Here is a 26,695-nt window from a genome sequence, read left to right as displayed (position 1 = left end):
ATGACTTAATGGATTTTCAACAAAGGGTAACAAAGACAGATTAATCCTTCCATGGCCATCACAATGAGTATCTTTCACCAGTCTGCAGCGTATTACATATTTTTTCTTGCTACTTGCTCGTGTTTGTATGTTTTGATTTTCTCATCATGTAGTGCATACAATGCAGGGACAAAAATGAGACTGTGGCTCAGTTCATATTCAGCACAAACTTCCCAACCCCTCCCCCCTCTGCCCCCTCCTAAACGTCACTTCACCCCAAACAACGTCTGTCTTTCTCTTTTTGCACTACTTATCTAATTTAACTTTTTTTTTTCTCACCCCTTATGTGTATTTTCCCTCAATCTCAGAGCCTCTACCAGAGGCCTGGGAGCTTGACGTTTTGGAGTACAGTAGTATCCTTGCTCTTCTGGACCGAGGTCTCAGATGTTGTTCCTGGGATTTGTTAAAGCCACTCTCCCAGTTCACATGTCACAGCCCCAAGTGCTCCTATTACCACTGAGATCACTCTGGCCTTAACGTTCCATGTTCTTTCTATCTGCTCTTCCAAGCCCTGGTATTTCTCCAGTTTCTCATATGCTTTCTTCCTGATGTTACTGTCATTCAGGATTGCTACATCTATTACTATTGCTTTCTTCTGTTCCTTGTCCAGTATTACTATATCTGGTTGGTGGGCCAGTACCCGATTATCAGTCTGTATTTGGAAGTCCCACAGGAACTTAGCTCTGTCATTCTCCACTGCCTTCTCAGGTATTTCCCATTTGGAGTTGGGAGCGTCCAATCCATACTCAGCACAGATGTTCCTGAACATCCTGTTGGCGTGTGGCCAAGTGGTTAAGGCGTTGGACTAGTGATCTGAAGGTCGCGAGTTCGAGCCCCAGCCGAGGCAGTGTGTTGTGTCCTTGAGCAAGGCACTTAGCCACACATTGTTCCTGCACGTTTATAGCCCAGCGGTGGCGGTTGGTGCAGTATGGACGAGACAAGACGAGACACAACTCCTGCAGTTTGGTTGTACCATTCAGTGCTTGCTAAACCTGCTACCTTCAGTGCCTTCAGTGGATTCCTTGCACAGTCTGCCCCTTGGGTCTTGTCTGGTGTGATTGACCCTGTTGCTCTTGCGCTCAGCACCTTTCCTTGTGCAGCCACGAGAGGCGTCTCTGTGCTGTCTCTCAGCCTTGCTATTTCCAGCCATTGGTAGGACCACTGGTAAAAACTGTAATTCAGTTTTTATTCAATGTACTGCTGCCGCCTAACAATAAATTTCATGACATATGCCAGTGATATTAAACCTAATTCTGATTCTGATTCGAAAGTTCAAAGTATATTTTGTTATCAAAGTACATACATCAACCCTGAGATTCATTTTCTTGTGGGCATACTCATTAAATTATAGAATAATAACCATAACAGAATCAATGAAAGACTGCCCAACTGGACATTCAACCAGAGTGTAGAAGACAACAAACTGTGCAAATACAAAAAGAAAGATTTCATTTAAATAAATAATAGAGAACATGAAATGAAGAGATGAACTATGCCTTAACTTTACTGTACTATGTTCTATAGAGCCCATACTGTGGTGATCAGTGGTACAGAATTAAATTGAGCGTTTAGTTTAATATTTTATTTATAGATTTGCTTGCCTACCTGACTGAGCTAAGGTGAAAATGTGGACAACAATTCTGAAAAGTTCTGCACACTTTTACTAAAAGCAAGTTCCTGGGTTGATATTTTTGTGCCTAATTATATGATAAATCAGTATGTGATTTCATCTATTACATACTGTTGCCGTGCTTACAGTATGTGATAGATGAAATATTTAGTGAGATACAGAGCGGAAAAGACCCTTTCAGCCCTTCGAACTGCATTGCTCAGCAATTCCACGATTTAACTCCAGCCTAATCACGGGACGATTTACAACAACCCATTAACCTACCAACTGGTACATCTTTGGACAGTGGGAGGAAACCAGAGCACCCAGAGGAAACTCACACTGTCATGGGGGGAACGTACCAACACCTAATAGGCAGTGGTGGGAATTGAACTAGGGTCGCCTGTACTGTAAGGCGTTGTGCTAAACCTATGCTACCAGGCCGCCCTATATTTGTGTTTTATTAGATTATATATACTTCAATATCTCCTTCGAAATCCAATGACGATGTCCACCCCTTTAACGGTGAGAAATATACAGATAGAATAACACAATCAATTTGATAAACACAAGAGATTGTGTAGATGCTGGAAATCCAGAGCAACACACACAAAATGCTGTAGGAACTCCGCAGGTCAGGCAACGTCTATGGAAATTAATCTATTCAGCATATATGAATAAATAGTTGACTTTTCAAGCAAGACCCTTCATCTGCACTGGAAAGGAAGGAGGGAAAATCAAACAATCTGCTTGATTCCCCTATTAGGCATTGACACGAAACCTCCTTGTCTTCACACATCAACATTTGCAATCCCCCCCCCCATCCCTCTAATTATTCTTGGGGTTGAGTCAAGAAGAACATGTTTCACATTGAACCGTTCTGTCAGTGGCAAATGTCGGAGCAGCTCTTGCAATGGGAACATTTGAGGCTGTGAAAACAGTAATGGACATCAATGAATTTTCAACTCGGTCTGGCATTCAAGGAAGCACGCACCTGCTATATTAGACTCAACTTAACGGATTGAGCTACTGAGCTGGAAGATGGTCACAAGTTCCATAATAATAGAAATGTTCCATTTCAACATTGCCATGATTAGAAGCATTGTAAACAATTGCACACCTAGATTAAAATGGTTGTTGAATATTAATAATTTTAGGCCATAAATTTCATGTGCATGATACAGCACTGAACTAAGTCATGCAATTAGATGATCAGGTCACATTTTTAAAAATAAACTTGTTTGCTGTAACATAATTTAAAGCTGCAGAAACATTTGCATTTAATGATAGTTTCTAACCTACAAGAAGAAAATTTTAGAGAGATTTTGTTTAATTTTATTTATTTAAAGATACAGTGCAGATCAAGCCCTTCTGCCCCTATGAGCCACACCACCCAGGAACCCACCCACTTACTGCCCGTTATGCTACGGTGCTTAGGGCAGCAATGAAGGTCCTCCATCTCTGTCTGTCCTTGGCCATCATACCATCACACACAGAAATAGAAGGATTTTTCATTGCTGTTTCCATAACATTTTATTTAAACCAGTCAGGGTTGTGAGCCCTGAGCTGAACCCCAAGCCTAGAGGACCAGTGGACCACTCTTAGTCTGGCCTTTTCCTTTGACCTGTTTGGCATGGGTGGTCCTACCAAGCGCCAAAGCCAACATAGATTTCCGGGTCACTGAGGCACCCAAGCCTCCAAACCCAAAGACAAGATTGTGTTCCGCCCATTTTACCCTAGTCAAATCACAGGAAAACCTGTTATGACCAATTAACCTACTAACTGGTACGTCTTTGGACTGTGGGATGAAACCGGAGCCTCCGGAGGAAACCCACACCGTCAAGGGGAGAACGTACAAACTCCTTACAGACCGCGGCGGGAAGTGAACTCCAAACTTCGATCCCCAAGCTGTAATAGTGTCGCACTAGCAATTACATACCATGGAAATATTATGAATGGGATCAGCTTTATTGATACCTAAATGGATGAGGTATAGAATGAACCCACAATCTTGCTGAATGAGAGGGCAGATTCAATGGATCATAATGCGTCCTCTTGCTTCAATCGCTGATATTTTTTTTCAGTCAATTTGTTGATGTCCGGGGTGCTTTTGAATAAGATCTCTGAAGCATTCAAAGAAACTGAACACTTGGTTGTTCACTCTGTTCATGCACATGAAAGTGTTACACATAAAACTAAGTGTTTGAGCATGCAGTCAGATTTTCTATAAAAGCAGATTAAATCTGTATATGTGTTTTTGAAGTTAGCACCAATTGAGAAACAATTGACTATCAGAATCAACATTAGTAGCACCAGTCTTCATCTCATGATCTATTTTGCTACTAAATGAGCACCTGCCTTTTTAAGACCATAAGATATGGGTGCAGAATTAGACCATTCAGCACTTCAAGTCAGCTCTGACATTCCATCATGGCTGATTTATTTTGCTTTGACATCGTTACTAATCAAGAACCTTTGACACCCTACTAACTGGTATGTCTTTGGACTGTGGGAGGAAACCAGAGCACCCGGAGGAAAGCCACGTAGTTCACAGGGAGAACATACAAACTCCACACAGGCAGATCCAGAAATGAACTCCGGAATGCCCCAAGTAGTAAAAGCATTGTGCTAATTGCTACACTTCTATGGTGCTGAATAATAGTCTTTTAGTAATCAAAGTTTTCTTAGATGCTTTTAAATATTTTAGGTGTTCCTAAATGTTTAAATGTTTTATTTTCCTTATTACTTTAAAAATGTTAATACTTCCATTTTTTAAAATAGTTTTAAAGTCTTTGCAACAGCTGGATAACCCATGAGACTGTGTTACACCCTGTCCTTTATTTTCCCTGTGGACTTGCAGGTGGAAAGGCATCAATAGACCATTGAATGGCAGAAAATGTTGATCTATTATACCTTAAAGCTGGTTCATTCAACTGAGTCGTCTCTCAGGCCACATATTGAGACCGATAATAGCAGCTGTCAAGAAAATTGTTGCAGCCTTTTGGACACCGCAAAGAATTCAACAGTTTCAAATCATAAAATCATCACTACCAGTTTATGGACAGCCGTTGGTGGTAACAGTTGTCCTGTAATCTCTTGCACTTTCTCTACATCCATCTTTTCTCCCTTTTATTCTATTCACATCCCCCCTTGAATGGTGTTATCACCCTTCTTTCCATTTAATCACTCTTCCCTTCCAACCATCAGAGATATTCCATTTGTTCTCATCTTCTCCCAACTTTCTTCATAATTTTTACCCATTGAAAGGTCATCACCAAGTAGCCTTTGTTGCTTTCATAACCCTCTACAGTTTAATGACGTTTTTCCTGGGCAAACTGTTGTACCTAATTAAGTGGCCACTGAGCTTGTGGTCTTCTGTAGCCCGTCCACTTCAAGGTTCGATGTATTATGCATTCAGAGATGCTCTTCTGCACATCACTGTTGTAATACGTGGTTAGCTGAGTTACTGTCACCTTCCTGTCAGTTTGAACCAATCTGGGCATTCTCCTCTGATCTCTCTCGTTAACAAGGTGTTTGCACCAACAGAATTGCTGCTCACTTCATGTTCTTTTGACTTTCACATCATTCTCTGCAAACTCTAGAGACTGCTGTGTATGAAAATCCCCAGGGGATCAGCAGTTCCTGAGATACTCAAACAACCCCATCTGGCACCAACAATCTTCCATTGTCAAAGTCACTTAGATCACATTTCTTCCCCATTCTGATGTTTGGTCTGAATAACAGCTGAACCACTTGACCATGTCTGCATGCTTTTATGCATTGAGTTGCTGCCACATGACTGGCTGATTAGATATTTGCATTAACAAGTGGGTATACAGGTCTATCTACTAAAGCGGCCACTGAGTGTACACGTGGCTTTACCAATGACCTGAAAACGATAATGGATGTCCCAACTGCTGTATTTGATATACTGGCTGACAAAGCCAAGTTTCTTCATCAGACTACTTCCATCAGCACTTTCCAGCAACAATGTACCTAGACCATCAGGTCTCTGTGTTCTACCACAGTCTCCATTGCCCTACCATTTACTGTGCAAATCTTGCCCTGGTTTTTCTTCCATAATGCCACACCTCACAGTTATCTGAATTAAACTCCATCTGCCATTTCTTGGCCCCGTTGCTCAAGGTTTCATTGTAATCCTTTCTCTGTCTCTAAGTGCTGGTATTTAAAGTAATGGTTGACGGCACCCCGTCACAAACATTCTCCCCACTCTTCCCCTTTCTGCAATATAAAATGCTTTGGTTTATTTTGATTTTCTCATTCTGATGAAGGGCCATTTGAAACATTCAGGCTGTTTCTCTCCCCATGGACACTGCCTGAACTTCTGAGTCTTTCTGTCACTTTTGGTTTGGATTTCCAGCATCTGTGATTTTGTGACTCTGAGGAATCTTCAAGGTAAACTCCAAAGCTGACAAACAGCATCTCAAGGGTTATTGCCATAACAACTAATTCTGTATATCACTGCTTTCATTTGGTTTAATTTAGAGAAGCTTGTCTATTTAATTACTCTCAGAGGAAGGTAATATGGAATATCCTTGTAATTAGCTTTTCAAAGTCTTCATTGTGTCAGCTATTAATGGCGCTTTTCAAATCTTAATTTAGCAATAAACACGTCTAATTTCCATACCAGCTAACGTTTTTATATATTATTTATTTATGTTTCAAGAATGTTCTTGGCATTGCTGACCAGGATCATTTATTGCTAGTCTCTACAAGATGGAAGTGAGTAGCTGCCTTGAATGATTAGAATTTCTTCTACATCGGGCACGAGGTACAGGAGCCCGAGCCACCAGATTCAGGAACAGTTATTACCCTACAACCATCAAGCTCCTTGAACAACTGTGGATAATTTCACTCACCTCAATTCTGAACTGACTCCACAACATATATTTGCTTCACTACATATTTTTTATATATATGTGTGTGTGTGTGTGAGTGTGTGTATATATTATAGTGAAGTATTGTTCACGCATTCGATGTCCATTCAGAAATCAGATGGCAGAGGGGAAGAAGCTGTTCCTGAATTGCTGAATGGTTGCCTTCAGGCTTCTGTACCTCCTTCCTGATGGCAGCAAAGAGAACAAGATGTGACCTGGGTGATGGGGGTCCTGAATGATGAACGCTGCCTTTTTGAGGCATCGCTCCTGGAAAATGTCCTGGGTACTACGGAGGCTAGTGCCCATGATGGAGCTGACTAAGCTTACAACTCTCTGCAGCTTATTTCGATCCTGTGCGATAGCTCGCCCCCCCCCCCCACCTCCATACCAGACTGTGATGAAGATAGAATGCTTTGCATGGTACATCTGTAGAAATTTGTAAGTGTCTTTGGTGACAACCTCCTCAATCTCTTAATGAAATAGAGCTACTGTTGTGCCTTCTTTGTAACTGCATTGATTTGTTGGGTATCATTATTATTTACTTGCTTGCACAATTTGTCATCTTTTGCGCGTTTGTCATTATAAATACTATTGTATTTCTTTTCCATAAATACCTGAAAGAAAATGACTCTCGAGGTAGTACACAGTGGCAATAATGTACTTTAATAATAAACTGAATTTGGCTGTGACTTCCAGTGATGGTGCTGTCACAATGCTGTTGGGGGAGGGGTTCCAGGGTTTATATCCGGTAATCATTGGTTGTTATGTTTAGACCACAACACCCTTCCTCAGATGGCAACGGAAACTTGTTCATGTTTCCAATAACACTCACTTACTGCAGGTGTACCATGGAAAGCACCCAATCCAGATGCACCATGGCTTGGTATGGTGGCCACTCTGTTATACTTGTAAGAACCCAATCCCGGTCATTACCATATCCTTGCGTATCGGAATGGCAGAGGGTGAGTTCAGATAGGCCGTGATCTATCTTCATGCAGCATTGTCCTTTTGTCCACTGGGTTGAAACCCTAACTTCCCTGTGGGATTCCAAACTTAAGGTGATGTCAGAGGCAAGTTCTTTACACAGAGGGGAGGGTGTGTGGAACATGCAGCCAGGGTTGGTGGTGGAGCCAGGTGCAGTCGGGACATTTAAAAGACTCTCAGATTGGCAAGTGGATAATAGAAAAATGGAGGGCTCTGTAGGATAAAATGTTGGCACAACACCATGAACCAAAGGGTCTATACTGTGCTGTAATGTTGTATTTAGATATACAATGCGGAAGAGGCACTCTTGGCCCAAAGAGCCGCGCTGCCCGGCAACCCACCTGTTTAATCCTAGCTTAATCACAGGACAATATACAATGTCCAACTAACCTACTAATTAGTACACCTTTGGACCATAGGAGGGAACTAGAGCACCTGATGGAAATTCACAGGAAGAACATGCAAACTTTCTGGGTTCCATGGGACAGCACTGGGTGGGGAAACCTCTACCCGTGGGGTTGCAGTGGACCATGAAGTTGGCTTGCTGCCATCTCGTCACGTTGGGAATAGGAACGGCCAGTAAGTGGCTGCGATGTCAGTAACACCACAAACATTCACACTACGTAACCACTAACTGAAATCCAAAGCAAGCAAGCAAATTAATTTCCCACCCAATGGAGATGCAAGATGTATAGACATTATCAATGACATTTACCTTGTGTGCATACTTTAACTCAGTAGGAAGAAACATTTGGAAGTAAAGAAGCAAAATCTTATTGCACTTAACTCAATGCAGTTTGGAATGAAGAATGCAACACTTGAGATCAAGCAAAACTCAAAGGAAATTTATTATCAAAGTACACATACTATGTGTCACTGTATACAACCCTCCTTTTCTTGCTGGCATACACAGTAATCCATGAATCATAATAAAATCAATGAAAGACCACACACAATATGACAGACAAACAACCAATGTGCAGAAGATGACAAACTGCAAATACAAAAGAAAGAAAGATAAATAATAATAAATAAATAAGCAATAAATATTGAGAACCTGAGAGCAGTAATCCTTGAAAGTGAGTCCATTGATTGTGGGATTATTTCAATGATGGGGTGAGTGAAGTTATCCCCTCTGGTTCGAGAGCCTGATATTTGAGGAGTAATAACAGTTCCAGAACCTGGTGGTGTGGGTCCTGGGGCTTCTGTAACTTCTCCTGGATGGCAGCAGTGAGAAGAGAGCAGATGGTGGGGCTTCCTGATGATGGGTGCTGCTTTCCTGTGACGGTACTCCATGTAGATGTGTTCAATGGTTGGGTGGACAGCTAATAATGTCAGTCCTCTAAACAGTGTTGCCCATTATCTGGTGTCAATTGGGTCTGGAGTCACACCTTCCCAGTTCTGTGGCAGCAATCTCATCAAATGGTTCAAGAAGACGGCCCATAAATACCAGCCCTATCAGGTGGCTATACCCAAAAACCAGAATGAACTTGTTTAACCATTTCACTATAAGCATCCTTTTATGCTGTCACTTTAGAAAGTTAATGCAACAAACTGCAATAATTTGCTATTTACAAAAATTCAAGATTCAAGTTTGACCCGGATCTGGACCGTACCCTCCAAATATCCGGACCCGCCTCTCGGTTTTTTTGCACTACCTTACTTTCCCTTTTCTATTTTCTATTTATGATTTATAATTTTTTGTTATATTTACTATCGATTTGTACTTCAGGAAGCACGCAGCGTAGAATCAAATATCGCTGTGATGATTGTACGCTCTAGTATCAATTGTTTGGCGACAAGTAATAATAATATCACATGTACATCAAAACATACAGTGAAATAAGTCGTTTGCGTCACTACGTGGGTGTGCTGGAGGCAGCCCTCAAGTGTCTCCACACATTCCGGCGCCAACATAACATGCCCACAATGTATCATAAAAATATATAAAACATAAAATCTATATATAATAAGACCATGTTATAGTCTATAATAAGTCTAAAAAGAGCAGAATTAGGCCATTTGGCCCATTGAGTCTGCTCCACCATTTCATCATGGCTGATCCAATTTTCCTCTCAGCCCCAGTCTCCTGCCTTCTCCCCATATCCCTTCATGCCCTGCCCAATCAAGAATCTATCAATCTCTGCCTTAAATATACGTAAACACTTGGCCTCCACGGCTGTCTGTGACAAAAAATTCCATAGACTCACCACCCTCTAAAGAAATTTCTCCCCATCTCCGTTCTAAAAGGATGCCCCTCTATTCTGAGGCTGTGTCCTCTGGTCTTAGACTTTCCTGCCAAAGGAAACATCCTCTCCACACCCACTCTATCAAGGCCTTTTACCATTCAATAGGTTTCAATAAGGTCTCATTCTTCTGAATTTGAATGAATACAGGCCCAGAGCCATCAAATGCTCTTCATGTGATAAGTCATTCAATCCTGGAATCATTTTCATGAACTTCCTTTGAACCCTCTCCAGTTTCAGCACATCCTTTCTAAGATAAGGGACCAAAACTGCTCACAATACTCCAAGTGAGGCCTCACCAGTGCTTTATAAAGTTTCAACATTACATCCTTGCCTTTGTATTCTAGTCCTCTTGAAATGAAAACTAACATTGCATTTGCCTTCCTCACAACAGATTCAACATGCAAATTAATTTTTAGGGTATCCTACACAAGGACTCCCAAATCCCTTTGCAACTCAGTTTTTTGCATTTAGAAAATCGTCAACCCTTTCATTTCTTCTATCAAAGTGCAGGACCATACAATTCCTGACACCGTATTCCATCTGCCATTTCTTTGCTCATTCTTCTAATCTGTCTAAGTCCTCCTGTAGCCTCTCTACTTCCTCAAAACTACCTGCCCCTCCAGCACTTTTCATATCATCTGCAAACTTTACAACAAAGCCATTAATTCCATCGTGCAAATCATTGGCGTATAATGTAAAATGAATCGGTCCTAACACAGATTCCTGTGGAACACCACTATTCACCAGTAGCCAGCCAGAAAAGACTCCCTTTATTCCCACTCTTTGCCTCCTGCCAATCAGCCACTGCTTCATCCATGCTAGAATCCTTCCTGTAATACCATGGGCTGGTAAGCAGCTTCAAGTGGGGCACTTTGTCAAAGGCCTTCTGAAAATCCAAGTACACAACATCAACTGATTCTCATTTGTCTATCCTGCTTGTTATTTCTTCAAAGAATTCCAATAGATCTGTCAGGCAAGATTTTCTCTTGAGGAACCCATGCTGACTATGGCCTATTTTATCATGTGACTCTGAGTTCCCGGAGACCTCATATTAATAATTGACTCCAACATCTTCCCAACTACTAAGGTCAGACTAACGGGCCTATAGTTTCCTTCCTTCTGCCTCTCTCCTTTCTTAAAGAGAAGAGTGACACTTGCAATTTTCCAGTCTTCTGGAACCATTCCAGAATCTAGTAATTCTTGAAAGATCATTTACTAATGCCTCCATGATCTCTTCAGCCACCTCTTTCAGAACTCTGGGGTGTACACTGACTGGTCCAGGTAACTTATCTACCTTCAGATTTGTCAGTTTTCCAAGAACCTTCTCTCTAGTATGATAAACTTAAACTTAACAAACTTCATGCCCCCTGACACCTGGAACTTCCACCATACTGTTAGTGTCCACAGTAAAGATGCATGCAAGATACTTATCCAGTTCATCTGCCATTTTGTTGTCCCCCATTACTACTTCTCCAGTATTGTTTTCCAGTGGTCCAATAGCTACTCTCACCTCTTGTTTAAACTTTATTTATCTGAAGAAAGGTTTGTTATCCTTTTTAATGTTATTGGCTAGCTTACTTTCATACTTAGCTTCTTAATGACTTTTTCATTGCTTTCTGTTGGTTTTTAAAAGCTTCCCAATCTTCTAACTTCCCACTAATTTTTGCTCTATTATATGTCCTGTCTCTGACTTTTATATTGGCTTGATTTCTTTTGTTAGCCACGATTGTGTCATCTTTCCTATAGAATACTTCTTCCTCTTTGGGATGTATATATCCTGTACCTTCTGAATCACTTCCAGAAACTCCAGTCTTTGCTGCTCTGCCATCATCCCTGCCAGTGTTCTTTTTCCAATTAATTTTGGCCAACTCCTCTCTCTGCCTCTGTAATTCCCTTTACTCCATTGTAATACTGATACATCTGACTTTAGCTTCTCCTTAAATTCTAGGGTGAATTCGATCATATTATGATCACTTTCCCCTGAGGGTTCTTTTACCTTAAGCTCTCTCATCAATTCTGGTTCAGTGCAAAACACCCAATCCAGAATAGCCGATCCTCTAGTGGGCTCAACCACGAGCTGCTCTAAAAAGTCATCTCAAAGGCACTCTAGAAATTCCCCCTCCTGTAATCTGGCACCAACCTGATTTTCCTAATCTGCCTGCATTTTGAAGTCCCCCATGACTGTTGTAACATTGCCCTTTTGGCATGCATTTTCTATCTCCCACTGTAATATGTAGATCACACCCTTACGACTTTTGGGGGGTCTGTATATAACTCCCATCAGGGCATTTTTAACCTTGCAGTTCCTTAGCTCTATTCACAATGATTCAATATCCTCCCACCATATGTCACTTCTTCCTAATGTATACAGATGTATACATAAAACCTTAAAACTGTGAAGCAAACTTCACTGAACAACAATTTTCACTATTGGAGTTTAGGAATGTTGACACTAGAATCGCGTGGGCCTTAAAAACATCTTTCTCGCCTTGTCTGGGGTTAAATCTGCTGTTCCCACATTTTGGAGAGCTGTACTTTTTTTAAGGACTGTGCAGCGGCCGGTGGTTGAGTCACGGTCTGTGAACTTGAGGTGTAGGGTGGAGAGGAAGAGGAGAGGGAAAGGGAATTTGTCCTCCCTCGTTGATCTAGGGCGGGAGTTGGTAGGGTATAGGATGCCCTAAATAATGCAGCCGCAGCACAGCCCGCCTCGACCATGGGCGAAAATGAACTGCTGATCCGGCAGCTTCATCTAAATAGCGACCGGGCTTTTTACTGTATCACTTCTACAAGAATGGCCAAAAAATAAATGAGGAACCAGTTCTGGAACCTGACATATCTCAATTAACTGCCAATGTCAGGATTAATTTGCTCTTGGGAACGGGCAAAATTTATGGGACCTTCAGTAATCTCCCGGTGGCTGAGTTTTATATGGTAGAGCAATTTAAAATCAATTGCACCTTGCACCATTTCTATGTAATCCTGACAAACGTTCATAATTAATCATTGCCCCAGTCGTTTGGTCTCTTATTTTTAATTGCTCGCGGATCCCACAATGCTCCATGGATCGTCTTGTGTCCATTATTAAGACGCGGCGCGGCCTAATGCCCCGTTCATGAACATTAATAAATGTTTCGTCAGCCATTACGCTAAAAATTGAAAGCTTTTCCACACATGTTTCGCTCAGACGTGCAATATTTTAACAGCTGTCCACTTCCTTTGCCTTTTTTTTCTCTCTGAGGAAAGGTAACGAAAGCTGATCGTGATACAGGCCAGAACTTCCGCCAAGTCACAGACCCCACCGCTTGGAAACAGAGGACAAATGCTATCGTGCCTATTTTGTAAACTCTGAACTGGAGCGGTGTAAATAAACAAAGGTTGGCGGGTTCGACGCTGTTGGTTAGTTAATGAGCTGGCCCGACCTCGATGGAGTCAATAATGCAGCAGAGATATTTGTTCGGGGAGTCCGCTGAGAACGTTTCTCGAGTTTAACGAGATTGTCCCAATTACACAGATTTTGCTATCTCCGTAATAGTATGAGAATAAAGTTCCACGAATCATAGAACACCACACCACACCACAGAAACAGGCCCTTTGGCCCATCTAGTCCGTGCTGAACTATTAATCTGCCTAGTCTCATCGATCTGCACCCAGCCCATATCCCTCCATACCCGGCCCATACATGTACTTACCCAAACTTCTCTTAAATATTTAAATTGAACCCACATCCACCACTTCCGTTGGCTGGTCGTTCCTCACCAACATCACCCTCTGAGTGAAGAAATTCTCCCTCATGTTCCCCATTGTCACCATCGAGACAAGTTGCGTCTCCATCTGGTATGGGAGCAGCTGAGCGTCGGACCTGGAGTGGATCATAGGGGTCTCCCTACCATCCATCGGGGACGTTTATCGGAAGTGCTGCATATGCACGGCCCTTAGTATTAATAGGGATCCCACCCATCATTCAGCATCCTCTTTGACTTTCTGCCATCAGGCAGGAGAAAATCAAGAACAGTCGGGATGGGGAACATTTTCTTCCCCCAGTTCATTAGGCTTCTGAACTCCCGGCCGCATCGTATGCGAATTGCCACTGGTCAATCTGTTCCATATCTTACAATATTTAATATGAATGCACTTTCGTTTGTTATTGTTTCGTTATATACACGTATGTAGTTAAATGACAATAAACCTTTAACCCATGACCTATAGTTCTAGTCTCACCCTGCAGTAAGTGGCGTTGAACTCATCACTGGACCAGAACGCTATCTGATTTAACTGAACAAGTCTGGATCAAGAGCGCTAACGACAACTTGGGTGTCTTCAAATGACGAAGTACATTATTTTTAAAAAGTCGAATGCGTTAGAATTTCGCTTATTTGTTAACTTATTGAAAGCCACTTAGTTCATATGCTTTTCAATATGCTTGTCGACATCCCAGTTTATCTGTGGGGTACTATGCGAAATCCGCTAACTTTTTAATATGCTAATTACGATTTATTTGCGTGTATGCTAAGAAGGTGATGGGCCGCCAGAGGGCGTCTCGACCATTCCTAGCCAAACAGCGTTGACAACCCCCTCGGCCACAAGAGTGATAGGGTTGAGTTACAGATTGTCAAAAAAAAACGTAATAGTGTAAATTGTGCTAATCGTTTGACCTGGCTTTTAGCAGGAGGAGTCTGCCCAAGCCCCAAAAGAGTTCAATAACAGGTGTATTTCAATGAGCGTGTCTTTAACTAAACGGGCTTGAAGTATACCAAAAACCTTGACCCGCACATTGTTAGAACTACTTGTATGAATTAAAAGCAGAGTGAAAAAGAGTTTGAAGATGCAAATACCAAACTACAACTCTCTTCAGATTCAATTAGCGTTCAGGCTGCAGCTGTGGAATTGGGCCTGACTGCACTAATAAAGACAGTGTTAAAAGAACTATAAATTGCATGTGGCCGGGTTAAACAATGCTATCCTTGGCTTTGAAATCACATAAAACGGGGTGATGTCTTTTACAGGATACCAATTAAATTGTCTTATTATAATCTGCTTGGAGTTGTTATCTATGAACTATAGCTGGTTGGCAAAAAGAAAATTCTCAGTGTGACAGACAAAATGGTTTCATTTGGTCTTGTTCAATGTCAGGGATGAATTAAGGATTAACCTATTAAGGGTGTTCATTAACAAACTGGCGGCTTTTTTAGTATTGGGTGGTTGTTAAATATGCAAATGGCTTTATTTATTTCCAGTTACATTTTTTTCAGATATAGCAGAGTCTGCAAGTGCAACAATTTCACATTCTAACGACACGCAGCAGAGCTGGGCTGCAGTTTGGAAATCATTTGTTCAATTTTTCTAGTTGAAATCTTGCAAAACAAAATATGTGGGTTCAATGCACACGAAATGCCGGAGGAACTGAGCAGATCAGGCGGCATCTAGAGAAAAAGCGATAAACTTCCCCCTTCCTTTCCAGCCCTGATGAAGGATCTTGGCCCGAAACGTCGACTATTTCAATAAGACCATAAGATATAGGAGCAGAATTAGGCCATTTGGCCCATCGAATCTGCTCCGCCATTTCATCATGGCTGATCCATTTTTGCTCTCAGCCCCAATCTTCTGCCATCTCCCCATATCACTTCATGCCCTGAACAATCAAGACAATCCCCATTGACGCTCCCTGACCTGATGAATTCCTACAGAAATGTGTGTATTTGTTGCTCTGTATTTCCAGCATCTGCAGAATCTCTTGTGTTCATATGGGTTCAATAATCTTTTTATAATTTTTTTAAACTGTGATCCGGCTGATCCGAATATCTGAGCTGGCGGCCAGTGTACACTTGCCTTATTGGCTATGACGTTCCCTAGGGGCGTTGAACTTTTAACTATGTGCGAATTCTTATCACTATTAAAAAGTTAAAGGAAAGGTTAAGTCAGTCCAGTGATTATATCGGACGCTTTAAGGCCCTGTTTGTAATAGTCGCGCCTGTCGGCAACCGTACTGCTGAAATTTTCTATAACAGGCAACTTGGTTTGTTTACGTTAAGGGTCGGAAGAGGGACACTGAAAAAAATGCTATGGGGACTTGCAGTTTTAATTTTTAAAAACACTGCAAAATATTTTGCTTTGGGCTCCTTCTATCCAAGAAGGACTCTCCCCTCCCTCCCTCCCTCCCTCTCTCCCCCTCTCCCTTTCCCTGTTCTTTCCCTCTCCCTCCCTCTGTCCCCCTCCCTCTGTCCCACCCCCTCTGTCCGACCCCCTCTGTCTCTCCCTCTCTTTCCCTACCCAAGCAAAGCTGTTGTATGTAAACCCACATTCACCGCTTGACAATGGGGCTATTTTTTTTTATCCAGAAGCTATTTATTTTCCAATCAGAGGTATTGACTGTGGAGTTCTTTAGTATACTGGTAGCTTTGGGGCAGCTTTGAAGAATCACAAGTGGGGCTTTTTGTCTGGGCGAGATTTCTTAGCAGCGAAATCCTTTATCCGCGCGTTTTATTGGCTTTCCTTTACATATGTATAGTGGGAAGAAAAAAAAACTGTTGTTAGTCAAGCATAGAGTCTATTTCCTTGTGGCTTTCAGACAGAGGGAGAGGGAGGGAGAGAAATAACGCGGCTGCATCCCGTTCTATAGTGGCTCACCAAATCAACGCGGCGAGGTTTAGAAAAACCCTCAGCCCTTGCGACAGAACTCGGTAACAAATTCGCCAGTCAGGTCGCCGACAAGTGTGTTCACAGGGAGCGGCGTGAAAATACCTCCAACCCCTCTTCTCTTGAGGGCTATGGACTCGGGATTTCTGGTTCGCTTCTACTCGCCCTTCAAAATCCACATTATAATAATAGTAATAAAAGAAAGAAAATCTAGCAGCGGCGGCAGCAGCGAAATAAAAGGGGAGGCGAGTGTTCTCCCGGTTGGCTTTCGTTCAAATGGCAAGTTGGACAGATGTTTAGGAGTCCTATCATGTTTTTTTTGTACGCGTGAGAGAAAGGGGGCATTGTTTGCATCGATTTACAAAGGGCAGAATGGCCCTCTTTTTACCAGCGGAGTATCATCCCATCTTTAAATGCTGATTTATTGAGCGAAAGTTGAATGAAAACGTAATTAGTATTACCGAAGCATTAGAGTCTATTTAATTTAAATGCCACTGAATATTTCACTCTCGGTTGTAAGTCACAATGTGTTTAGGATTGTCGATGACTGACTTTGCCATCTGTTACCTACCCTCAGAACAGAAGACATGAGAGAGCGAGGATGTGGCTTGTAGCCTAACGTGCGTAACTTAGGTAGTCCCCTCTCCCCGCAAGGAGCATTCTTACGCCCTAAGATTGTCCCGGCGAAAGGATTGTATGTGGTCAACAACGGCAAAAAAACTTTGGTGACATTTATTACAGGGAAGAGAAAGTGAGGCGTTAAGTAGATTCTTCAGAATGCATTTATTGTTAAAAAGTGGTGCAGTTTTCTTAAAATTGCAGTATCCAGCTCCATCTACCAGGATTACACTATGATTCAGCCATGTAAACAAATACTCTCCGAATGCCCAGCGCACAGTATCCAAGGCAGACTCGGTGTACAGAGTCCTCATGGCAAAACAACATGTTGCCAATCCCAGGATCAGCCTCCTGCGGGATGGCGGGGCGGGGGAATTAACTATGATCTGTACATTCCAACGGGGTGTCCAGTTTCAGAGGTGTCAAGTGGTGAAAAGAATGAATGTTGAGACGAAAGTCATCGGTGGTGATGTTGAGAGACGCCCCGCGCGTTCACTGATATTTGGGCTCACTTGTTATACACTTCGCTCCCCTTCCCCTTCGCCCCAGCCCTAGAGACTCCTTCCCAACCCCTCCCATAGCATCAACCTGAGGCTATGGCTCAGCAAAGCGTACCTTGCCACCGCACTTCGCCGAGGCGCGCAAATTTCTCCATTGAACCTCAGCGCCATGCTACATACATACATAACGTTTTTTTCAAACACGACTGTTTTTTTTATTTGAAGAGCTGTGTGATTGCACATCTCAACGCTGCATGGTGGTTAGAATTTAATAGACCGTTTTTAAAAATTAAATAAAACATAAGAATCCTCCTTTTGGCAGGGGAAACAACTGTCACATCCTCGCTGATAAAATTAAGAAAGCTTCGATATTATTTAAAAGTCACTTAATTTCCTTGCAAATCTTTCCAAACGAGTGAACAGTCGCCCTTGTAAGGTGGATACTCTCGATAATTTAGAATTAGAATCAGAATCAGATTTAATATGTCGTGAAATTTGTTAACTTTGCGGCAGCAGTGCAATGCAATACACAATATTAGAAAAAACACTGTGAATTACAGTAAGTATATAGGTATTAAATATTCAAATTAAATAAAAAGAGCAGAAATAGGAAATAAAAGAGTAGTGAGGTAGCGTTCGTGGGTTCAATACCCATTCAGGAATCGGATGCCGGGGTGGCGGGGGGTGTGGTTTACTGAGCCCGGATATCGTAGTTGTTCTCGAACATGAAAATACACATTCCACACAAAACGGACGAGAGAATATGACAAGTGCTTTATTTTACAAACCCCAATTCAAGTTACTTTGGCAATTGTTTTAAATAGTAATCTGAGTTCATATCCATTTCCCTGTATAACCTACGGCTGGTTTAATAATACGTGGATAGTACTGTGAACACATTACTGGATTAATGTCTGGAATTACGCAAATCCCCGTGAACCGTAACCACTGTAAGGTCGAACTAATTCACTGCTAACTTAGCATCCACGGTATTTATAATGGTTAAATAGTGGCAGTTTACTTGGCGCAGCAACAGTTTACATCTCGGAAGCTTATGTTCCCACTTGTTATTAATTGAAAAGCGGCCGAATTTAAATAAATGCCGTTGAACGTGGGGCATTGTGTGTTAAAATCGTCTTCATGATTACTAAAAAGATGGTAAGCTTAGCGTGCACCAGCAAACAAGATCTCTGTGTTCTCTGCATAAGTTTAATACCCTTTGTAATTGACGCACATTCAACGTTTGATGAACAGCTTCTTCCCCTCCGCCTTCAGATTTCTGAAAGGATATTGAACCCTACTTCTCTATATGTGGATAGGTATAAATGTGTGTGTGTGTGCGTTTCTTACTGTAATTTATAGATTCATTATTTTACATTGCAATGTACTGCTACCACAAAACAACTAATTTCACGACATATGCCAGTGATGGTAAACCTGATTCTGATTCTGAATTGCACGCAAATCAGCGCATTAAAAACACTAAAGTATTTTGCTGGACAATCAGGTTTGTATTTTTATCGGTGTTTCTGCCCCCCCCCCCACTGCTTATTTCAACTCCAAAGCTAAGAGTGGTATTTGCTCCTTTTGAAGGCAATGCGACACATAAAGGAGTCGTTTTCCTCCTGTAAAGTGAGCCAATTACAGATGGCTCGTCATCTTGATGTTTTGTCGCCGTTTGTATTTGAGGGAATTTAGCAGTTACCTTGACTGACGACGGGAAATGGCAGATTAATCGCCAAGAAGGCTGCCTAACGGCCCCGCCACGCCAAGAGTGATGTTGAACCACCTTGAAGGGTTGTAATAGGTGGCGTTTTCAACGTGCCTATCACGGAAGAAAGGGAAATGTGATACATATTGTAGTTTGCGCGAGTAAAAGAAAATCTCAAACTGCATTTACCTTCCTCCAATTCAGATTGGAGAGTTCTAGCTGCAAATGAATGTTGTACTAAAGATAAAACCTCCAGGGTAGAAGGGGAATCACTGGATTAAGATTTCACAGATTCTTTAGAAATATCTATAGCGTATACACACGAAATATAAAATCTCGGTATTAGCAAACAGACCCCTCCCCCCTTTCCATTAGCTGTTAGTTCCGAGACTTTAATTCTTCCCAGTTTCTGCTCGCAGTATTAAGAGGCAGTGCTGGGGTTAGCCTAAGTACGTCCTGACAATTCAATGTTTTTTTCGCTAATGGGCACTCACCTTTCATTGAAATTAACAACAGAATGTTAACACTAGATACTTTATCAATTTGGATTCGACAATGCTAGTAGGGTTGCAAGAGTGGACGTGTTCTCATCTTGCAAGTCAGGCAGAACGGTATTTCTTTCATTTTGATTGCTAACAATAATTCGATTTGCACATGTCATTTGTCGTCTAACTGCCCAATCGAAATGTTTCCAAACGAATTCTAATGCCCTCACATAGCAAATGCCTTCTCGTTCAAATCGTAATGAATGTTTAGATTTGATTCTGATGTATGAAATTTTAACAAGTCAACCTTTATATAGGCATAAGATAACAGACCCGAAAGTCTCAGATCCGCATCAGGAAAGGTAAAAGGATGGATTAAAGTTTCTGACTGCGCTTTCTTCAAGTGGGGACAACGCGGGGCTAAGATTAGTTTTGTGCTTCCGAGACCGGATTGTTTTAGATGTTAAATTATGTTCAAGACAATCACTCTGAAACTCCATTCCTTGTTAGACCGCGCACTATTGTATCCGCTTGAATCTCGAACAAAACAGCCCCCTGGAAGAAAGCTACCTTCTCATTACGTCCAGTACTTTCCAGAAAGCGAGCACGAAATAAAACGAATGCTCATATTATGGGAGCACTTCAGATTTCTTTGGCTTGCTATTGTTTTTTTTATATGTGATGGTCACGGCAATTTCAACATAAGATTGACATTTAATACAAGAAACGAACTACTGACTCCTAACAATTGTGAGATGGGCGAAAGGTGTATCGCCGTGGGTGGCTAAAATTGTTCAGGTCTCACTTTCTGGGGGGGGGGGGTACTGGTGTTCTTAGCTTTCCATGCGCTAGTTGAAAATCATTTCGGTGCACTGGGCTTGGTCAGATGTTTGTACAAATAACTGCGGTGTAAACGCCATGGACAGTGTTATATATCACATTGCCATGTGCAACACATTTAGAATACATCCTATGTAATGTGTAGGATGTAGATCAGAAAATCCGTAATTAACTAAAACAGTTTGCTTAGGGTGTAACTGACAATATCTGTTGTGTGGATTATTTGGGTGAACTAATAACCTGGATTTCAAATTTGCTTGTATCGGAATGGGGACACACGTCTTGGCATCGGTTTTCCGAATGGGTAATTGGGTACACTGACACATTTTCGTTATCATCTCTTTGCGCCCATTTTTTCCCTCACTTTTATTCGGATAGCCTTTGTTTCTCTCTTCCCATCTGTTGGTTTGGGTAACGTAATTTGCAATTATTGCTCTTCCCGTTGTCTTGTGCCAAACTGGCCCGCTTTGGCAAAGGTTTCCCTCGCGTTGCTCAGTGAAGGGTTTTGTAAAAAATGTTCTTCCTTCAGAGGGAGAGAGGGAGGGAGGGAGAGACAGAGACAGAGAGACAGACTGACAGAGGGAGAGAGGGAGGGAGAGAGAGAGAGAGAGAGAGAGAGACTGACAGAGGGAGAGAAGCATCGACCAACTATATCAAAATTTATAAGTTCTATTTGAAGGGTTCGAGGGAAAGGAAGTATCTTAAGGTTAGCGAGATGGTTTGACAGAGTGGGATTAATGTGATGATCTAACAAGGCGCTGGCATTTCCTTCTGTTAGATATAATTATGTGATTTTAACATCACGGGTACTTGGAAATGCAAAGAAAATTCAAGTCTTCCCACCAGAGAAGATTACATCGATACGATAATATCAGAGCGCAGAAGTATATGCACTTTTTTTTAACCAAAGGAGAAACACAATGTGGTGCTCCAGAGGTACAAAGAAAAGGGATTTGCTTTTCCAATTCTTTGCTTCTTTTAGGATGGCCAGAAGTTGGTCATGTGTTTGACTGTCATATTTCTGGCTTCAGTATTCCTATTCAAGTTATGCCATCAAGCTAATATATTTTGACTGCCCTTCTCTCTTGCGACAAAGCCTCCCAGCTGCCTCCGAATCAATATATGTCAAAGAAATATGAAAACAATCATGACGGAAGAGTTAAAGTCTCCGTACACTGCGCATAATGAAATGTCCCCTGAATTCTCAGGGTACTTGGGCACGCTGACTCATTTATCGTCAACTTTCTTTCCTGCTTGACTTTTATTCAGATACCTCTATCAGCAGATACTGGCTACATCTGCTAGCTTTGTAATGTAATTTGCAATTATTGCCCTTCATGTGGTATAGTGCCTTAACTTGGCTTTAATTAAAAGCATAATTAAGGGAAGGTCTTAAGCTAGTCAATTATCGGATGTTTTTTTATAGACAAACATGATCTAGTTTAAGATTTTATTATTCGATGTGTTTTTTAATATATTTAGTACACCGGTCTTTGTTACGTCAGGAAGAGGTCAAGATCTAATTTTCCCACCGCATTGTTTATAAAGTCGAATGAATTGCTACATCTGAAACCATTTGTGTCAACTATCCGGTCTTTTACACGACCCATTACTACTGAGCAATACCTAGGATGAATAATGTAATAAGTTCAACCTTCTAAAATCGTTGCGGCGGTATATTTTTGAAAACGCTATGACTGAGAGAGGAGAAAACAGCGATTCAACAAGATCATGTAAATTTAAATTATATACAACTAGGGATTTGCGCGATTGCTGTCGCTCTGTTTACATCTCCTCACTTTTAAAGATGCGAGAAGTAATCATTTCAATTATCTTCACGATATTTACGTGTGATTGTCACGCAGTTGAAATAATAAATTGCGTCTTCTTCCTGGATTCTTTTTCCGGACGGTTTGTTGCTGTTATTGGCCCGATTTACTCCGTGCTATTTCCCTTTCTTGAATTATTTCAAATATTCCGTCAATTATTTATATAAAAAATCCCTTTTGTGCCGATAAATCTCTGCTGCCAAGCCAGGCATGGCGCATTCTTGCTTCCTACGCCCGTCTTTATAGCACGATATGTATTATCTAGTCACCGAAACGTTCACTCCTCGTATTATCTCATTCTATTTGTTTGTTTTATGACATGACGCTTTATTAGTTATTATTGACTATCAGAGGCATTCAAATATCATCTTAAATGAAAATAATGCATTTCCGAAAAGTCATGCAGCATAAGTAATGCGGTTTTTGTTTCGGATATCTTGCAAATACGTGCAGCCGTCGCTGGCTGTTTTTAGACCTTTCGACCTACAGTGAAGGGTCTTTTTAAAAATATATATATTTATATATAATTGTATGGATACATCGCCGTGTTTAAGATCGCTATTCTTTCTATTCATTTTTTTAATGTAGAGCTTATACCACCCCTACTCACCTGGGATGGTGCGGCTTCACGCGAAGTTGTCGAACCCCACTCTCCATGCTTAAAAGAACAGCAATACTTTCTAATTCCCTCTGGAGAGAGACAGAGAGAGAGAGGAAAAAAATAATAGAGAACAAATGTAGAATCGTGGCTTGGATCCAGGCGCACAAGGAGCCATTTTAATTCAGACATTTGTGGAAAAAAATGAATAGAAACAGTCTTTAGATATTATATTCGTGAACTATCGAGGCATTAGGGCATTTCACACCTTCAGTGATTCCATTATTTGCGATTGTCATTAACGATTAGCCATTAAACATTGAGCAGGGACAGAATATGAAGAGATTTGGGGGAGAAATCTTTTGTATAATGTTAATTCAGCATGCGTGCTTTTGTTGTCCTTTGCATTATACGAACCTATTTTGTGGAAAAATATGTGTAATTTTTGTTTTGAGGGGACATCATTTCCCTTGCTTCGATACACAGCAAGCCTCTTTCGTTTCTAAAGCAGGCTGTTGGACAAGTGCGGTATCTCCTAGTGGCTAGCACCTGGAGTCTTGTAAAATTAGCATTGATATAGATTTAGTTGAAATGTAATCTCTTAAATCTATCCCAAGTTACACGGAGATAATTACACTCTCTCTGAATTGCCATGGGTCAGTGTCTCTGTAGACTCTGAGGAGTTGATTTAGTGACAATAGCGTATACATGAAAAACAGTGTTTGAGATTATAATGTTAATAGATGTACTCACTGGGGAGTACAGGCGGGCTAAAACTAATTCGGCGCACCGTAACTTGGCTGCCTCGCCACAGCGCTGGAAATTACTTCTGAAGCTTAATTTGAAGGTAGGAAGGTCCCGCTGTAATTAAAGACAAGGCGGAGATTTAACATCACCGGGGTACTGGGACGCTGGTGAGGATTTTAATATTGTTTTACAGAAAAGCACGTTAACCCATGCCTATTTGGTAACAGAGGGCTGAGAGGAAGAGTATGCAATTGAGCAAAAGACTGCTCGAATATGGTTCGGGTTAATGGAGTTCCTCATAATTTACCGAATGTGACAATCTATTAGAATATTTAATATTCGCGAGCTAAAAGCAGGTGGATAAAATAACTCAGAAACCCAGCGGTTGCTAAATGCGAAGCACCTCGTGATAAAGCACAGTCCAATGGATAGAAACACAAGTAAATAAAAGCCAAAGCCAAACAAGAGCATCCGCAGGAAATGTTTGATCCCACAAGTTCTTTCGGGCAGGTCAGAGCAGATGATATTTATGTCCCTCAAGACGTTGGTTCATCGTGTTGGGGGAGTCAAGGTGGGAGAGGGTATTTCTACATCAAGGAAGGACATTGCAGTTGAGTTCCGCCATAAATACTTAGCTAAGACTACAATCTAATTGTTGATCATTTCTTTAAAACTATGATCATGCTCTAGAATATCCCTCTTAACCCTCTCCTTTATTTAAAATGTTCATCAAAACCTACATTTTTTGTCCATTCATTCTAATATCACATCCCTAATTCATTGTCGACTTCACTTATCTAAGAATGAATTGATTCAGCAATTTTGGATGATTTGTTATAATTGTGAAGCTACATAAATGAAATTTGTTGTTCTTGTCCCCATTCTGATCTTTGCATGACCAATGACTAAATACAGTTTACACTGTAGCTCACAGATAGAGAATTCTAGTTTATTCCTTTTCCCGCCAGGTGTTTTCAGGAGACTAACAAAACTGTACTCAATACTATGTCCTAAAACAAAACTGATAATCGCCACCGTAGAGGAATTTTTGGAAGTTCACTTCTCAAGAAGGGCTGATGTATTGGCATAAAATGAAGGAAAATCATGCAAATATAGGATATTTTAATTTATTTTGTGTTTTTATTTAGAGATACAGCACAGTGACAGGCCATTCTGGCCTAACAAGTCTATGCTACCCAATTAGACCCACGTGATCAATTAACCAGCATCGTTAGATATGTGGGAAGAACACAGAGCATCCAGGAGGAACCCACACAGTCGAGGGGAGAACGTACAGGCTCCTTACAGACAACAGTGTGAATTGATCCTGGGTCGCAGGTACTCTAATAGCTACACTACCCTGCTGCCTGAATACCTGACACAAAGCAGAACAATGTTGGAAACACCTGACAGGACAGGCAATATCTGTGAATGAGAAGTAAGCGTTTACTCTTCGCGTTCCTTGTCAGAACTGAGTGAGAGGGAAAGCAAATTATTCATCAATAGGTGAGGAAATAAGCTGTTTACAATATACATTAATGATTTAGATGAAGGGATTAAAAGTAACATTAGTAAATTTGCAGATGACACAAAGCTGGGTGGAAGTGTGAAATGTGAGGAGGATGTTATGAGAATGCAGGGTGACTTGGACAGGTTGAGTGAGTGGGCAGATGCATGACAGATGCAGTTTAATGTGGAAAGCAAGCATGCAGGTACAGCAGGCAGTGAAGAAAGCTAATGGCATGCTGGCCTTCTTAACAAGGGGAGTTGAGTATAGAAGAAAAGAGGTCCTTCTGCAGCTGTACAGGGCCCTGGTGAAACCACACCTGGAGTATTGCATGCAGTTTTGGACTCCAAATTTGAGGAAGGACATTCTTGCTATTGAGGGAGTGCAGCATAGGTTCATGAGGTTAATTCCCAGGATGGTAGGACTGTCATATGTTGAAAGATTGGAGCGACTGGGCTTGTATACACTGGAATTTAGAAGGATGAGAGGGGATCTGATTGAAACATTTAAGATTATTAAAGGATTGGAGACGCTAGAGGCAGGAAGCGTGTTCCCGATTTTGGGGGAGTCCAGAACCAGAAGCCACAGTTTAAGAATAAGGGGAAGAAAATTTAGAACTGAGTTGAGGAAAAACTTTTTCACCCAGAGAGTTGTGGATCTGTGGAATGCTCTGCCTCAGAAGGCAGTGGAGGCCAATTCTCTGGATGCTTTCAAGAGAGAGTTAGATAGAGCTCTTAAAGATAGCGGATTCAAGGGATATGGGGAGAAGGCAGGAACGGGGTACTGATTGTGGATGATCAGCCATGATCACAGTGAATGGTGGTGCTGGCTCAAAGGGCCAAATGGCCTACTCCTGCACCTATTATCTACTGTCTATTGAAATAGGTTCGGGGCCGGTATAACAGGGAAATATCTCTGATATGACAAGACCAATGAGTTAACATAGCACTTAGAATCAGATTATGTATTTCTATCAGAATCAGGTTTATTGTCAGTGATATATGTTGTGAAATTTTTTATTTTGCAGTAGTATCTGTGTTAGGTCTGGCTAAAGAGCAGTGTTGTGAGATACACTTTGCAAGCTAGTCTACACTAATAGAGAGAAGAATGCATTAGTGTACCAAGTTGAGCAAACAAGCTGAATTTCTCCACAAATTTTAAGTGGCTTATAATATCTGGTGTCAGACTCTGCTAGGGATAATTTTAAAATATTGTTAAATATATAATTTAATTATAGAAACCAAAAGCATCAATGCCTAAACTTTACCATACTAGATAAAATCCTGCCACTGACTGTAAGGAGTTTGTATGTTCTCCCTGTAACCATGTGGGTTTTCCCAGGGTGCTCCAATTTCCTCCCACAGACCAAAATCAGACTGGTTGGTAGGTTAATTGGTCATTGTAAATTCTCCTAAGTTAGGGTTAAAGCAGGGGTTGCTGGGTGGTGT

General features: G+C 41.3%; 1 long non-coding RNA gene across 1 annotated transcript in view; it reads right to left on the bottom strand.

Moving 5' to 3' along the window:
* The window catches only part of LOC134354225 (uncharacterized), a 100,814-nt gene that overhangs the window by 20,152 nt on the left and 53,967 nt on the right, over nt 1-26,695 (bottom strand). The window contains exons 2-3 of the long non-coding RNA XR_010019734.1: nt 23,006-23,085; nt 19,236-19,355 (exon numbers count right to left, since the gene is read on the bottom strand). This is a non-coding gene — a long non-coding RNA (uncharacterized LOC134354225). The remainder of the gene's footprint in view (nt 1-19,235; nt 19,356-23,005; nt 23,086-26,695) is intronic.

Source organism: Mobula hypostoma, chromosome 11, assembly GCF_963921235.1.
Source record: "Mobula hypostoma chromosome 11, sMobHyp1.1, whole genome shotgun sequence".
NCBI lineage: Eukaryota > Metazoa > Chordata > Chondrichthyes > Myliobatiformes > Myliobatidae > Mobula > Mobula hypostoma.
This window is presented reverse-complemented; position numbering and strand designations above follow the sequence as displayed.